This window comes from Agelaius tricolor, unplaced genomic scaffold (assembly GCF_023055355.1).
Source record: "Agelaius tricolor isolate 1412-34295 unplaced genomic scaffold, bAgeTri1.0.p SCAF_61, whole genome shotgun sequence".
Lineage (NCBI taxonomy): Eukaryota > Metazoa > Chordata > Aves > Passeriformes > Icteridae > Agelaius > Agelaius tricolor.
This window is the reverse complement of record NW_027269321.1, coordinates 1,102,502-1,106,057: the sequence shown is the minus strand read 5'-3', so window position 1 is coordinate 1,106,057 and position 3,556 is coordinate 1,102,502.

The window sequence follows — 3,556 nt, the reverse complement described above, 5'->3', positions numbered from 1 at the left end:
GTTTTGAATTGACTTTCGTGCAATTGTTCTTTGTTTTTCCCAGGAGGATTACACCTGGTGCCCGGACCGGACGGGGAAGCGCCTGCAGCGTCCGTGGAGCGCGTCCAGTGCCAGCGCTGCCCCAGGGGCCACGGTCTGCAGGGACAGCCCCTTCCAGAAGGACGAGGACCTGGTTTGGGATCGGCTCCTCTCCTGGCAGCAGCTCTGCAGAGGTGGACACCCGGCTCCACAGCTCGGCTGGCAGAAGGGCTCCGGGCAGGCGGCAGCGGGCACACGGGCATCCTGCTCTTGCAGCTGCTTAGGAGGTTGCTGTGCCGGGATTAAGCAGAGGAGGTGGAACGTGGCCTGCCCCGCTGCCCTTCTCTAAAAACAGAGAATGGGTCGGGAGGTTTGGGCTCTGAGCACAGCCAGCAGCCTGGCCCGGGCACAGGCCCTGGCGGGACAGGGGGACAGGAGCCTGCTGCCACTGACCGTGGCTCTCTGGTTTCTCTCCGCAGGCTGCCAGCACCTCATGCCATGGGAACGGCACCGCTCGGCCTGCCAGGCTGGGAGGGCTGGAGGGCGGCCGGTGTTCATTTGCTGTCAAAAATAAATTGGGGTTTTTTGTCATTGTCATCATTGGAGCGTTTCTTTCCTCCTTTTCCAAGCTCTTGGCCTCCCTTCCTCCAGGGTAATCTTTTTTCTCCTTCCTCAACCGCTTGACGGCATTTGGCAGGGGGGGTTAAGCAACGTGAAAAATTCAACAACAGTTCCTGTTGCCAACTGCAGCAGCCCCTTCAAGAGCCCTGAGCTTCCACCAAGGTCAGTGTGTGCCTTGCAAAAGGAAGTGCTTTGCAGTGATGGGGTTGTTGCCCTGCTGCAAAAGCTGGGAGGAAATCAGAAATGGAAAAATGTCAATTTGGCTCAACCACCGCCCAGGTTCTTCATCTTTTCCCTCTTCTCCATGATAGGCAGGCAGTGCTGGACTCCAGCAAGGTTCAAGTTCTTGGTGCTCTCTGGCATCAAAGGGATCAAGTAAACTCTTGTACGCAGGGACTACAACAGGGCTACTTGTCAGAACCCAGGAAATTCCCCTGGCTGCCCTGGAGGACTCGAGCCCCTGCCCAGGGCGCTCAGAGACCCTGGCACAGAGCCCAAGACCCCTGTGCCTTTGATTTAGCCCTTGGAAAAAACAACCTTACATGAAGAATTGCGAGCCATGAAAGTTTAAGTAGAATGATAGTGAATTTATCACAGGGTGAAATATAGATTGTTGGGGTTTCTAGAATGGGGCTACAGGGGGCAAGATGGAGGAATCCGGGCATGTCCAGCCTTTCTCCTTCTTCTTGGCCTCCATCTTCTGCTGTGATGGTGGCACTTTCAGTTTGGTTTAGAGTAGAAGCACAATGTCTAACATAGGTGATGGGTATTGGAAAGTCATTGTAAATATTGTACAGGTAGTTTTTAGGATAAAAAGATAACACCACCCTGGGGCAGGCAGAATGCCATAGAATGTCTTGCTGAGCAGACCTTGGCAGGACAGGAGAAAGAATTTTATAGATAAGATACAAGAAACAACCTTGAGAGCCAGAAATGAAGAGCTCTGACTCCTTCTTTGAGCACCAGGCTGGGAAAAGAGACTTTGGAACTTATCTCGGGCTCACTCTGACCAGCCAGAGACCCCGAGAGCATGAGTCCGTAAGACGAAATCTTGAAGGATTGGCTCCAAAACATAAATATCCTTGTTGGCCATGTCTTCTTGACCAAGAAATCCTTCAAAGCTCTTGTAACTACAAGTCTTGAGGCCCTGTGAGCCATGCGGTGCAGATGGGAGCCCAACTCACCCTTCCTGTCTATGTAGAAGAGAAGAAAAAGCAATGGCATCATCTGAAAAACTCAGAGGTCCGCTCTCTAGCTCCTTCCAAACTCCTTCAAATCACCCAAAGTGCAATTTAGCTACAAATAGGTGTCAAAGACTCTTTGTGCTGGCTCTTGGACACCAGAGCAGCTGCTTTAGAATCTTTCACAGAACCCTGTGCAGTTCTGTGGTGCCAGAAATGGATCATTTGAAGAAACTTTCCCAACTGACTTGCATGGAGGTTTGTCTGAAGGGTATTTGAGGAGAAAGGCTCCCGGCAGAGCTCTGGGCTTTGGCCTAGCTGTGTCCCCTGCTGATTGTCAAGAGTGCCATCAGCTGCAGGGCTTTCTGGGCTAAAACTATCATCAAGTCACTGGGACTTGCTCTTTTTGCCTCTAAAAGCTGGACCCACTTTCGGGGCAAATTTGGAGACCTCATCTCTGGGTGGATGGAGCAGCTAGGATTTTCCCAGTTGCTGGGAATGGTTCTCCAGGCCCTGGGTGTAAAACAGGGCTGCCCAGCAAGTGCGGATCTGCAAGATGATAAACAATTGTCTTGGTTTGAAAAGAGAGGTGTCTGCTAAGGAAGGCAGAAGCCTTCTGTGAAATGGAAAATGTCAATCCCCTCCCTTCAAATGATTCTCATTTAGAAATTCAAATGCTCTCAGGGAAAGATATGGGGATAGGACTGAGCCCGCAGAGCCGGGCAGCGTTTGCTGATGCTCTGAGCCCTTGCTAAAGATCCTGTGCAGGCTGTCTCAGACACCTGGGGCCAGGGATTCCTTCCAAGCTGGGCCACTTGGGCTGGGCCGGGGGCGGCCCCGGGGCAGAAGGCAGTGTGTGCAAGGGCCCTGGGTGGCACGCTGCAGCACGGTCACCGTGCCATGGAACGGAAGCCGGTGTCCAAGGCCCCTTTGTGACACGTGGGAAATAGAAGCTTGCCCGGCTGCTGGCAACACGCAACGGGGCACAAGGGGACAGAGCGGTGCCGTGAGGAGCCCCCGCACAGCGCACTCGCTCCCGTCTGACCCGGAGCTTCTCCGCGGCGCTGTTCCTGCAGCTGAGCTCGAGGCCAGAGCACAGGACTCGCTGACCCGTGGCCTTCCTGAGGCTTCTATTCTGCAGCTGCCCTCAAGGGCAGAGCGTGGGACTTGGTGCCCCGGAGCTTTCCCAAGGCATCTCTCCTGCAAGGAGCTCCAGGCACAGCCATGGAGCAGAGACCCCCGAGAGTGCCGAAGCTGACCTGGGTGGAGGAGGAGGAGGAGGAGGAAGAAGAAGGCCCTGGAGCTGCCCCAGCACAGGAGACAGAAGAGGTGGTGCCGTTCCATCCACCTCAGGAGGGTGAGTGGAAGAACTGGGCTGCAGGGCTGGAGCCTGCAGCCAATTGGCGCCATGCCATGCCATGCCATGCCATGCCATCCCCTGGGGAAATGCCCATGGACAGGAAGGAAGAGGGGCCGGGCAGACACCCCGCAGTGGCCGTGCTCCATCCGCTGGGGCATCCCGGGGCTCTCCCTGCCTGGGCAGTGCAGGGCTCTGTTCTCCGGCCTCTCCTGCAGCCCCTCAGCTCTGGCTGCGCTTGCTCTTTGCCAGATGCAGCCCTGGAGCGCACACAAGAGCAGGAATCCAGCCGTGGCCGCTTCCGCAGAACAGCGCAGGTACCTGCAGCCACCCCCACCTGGGCTGGGCCTGCTGTCCCTGCTCAGCCCAGCACCGTGTG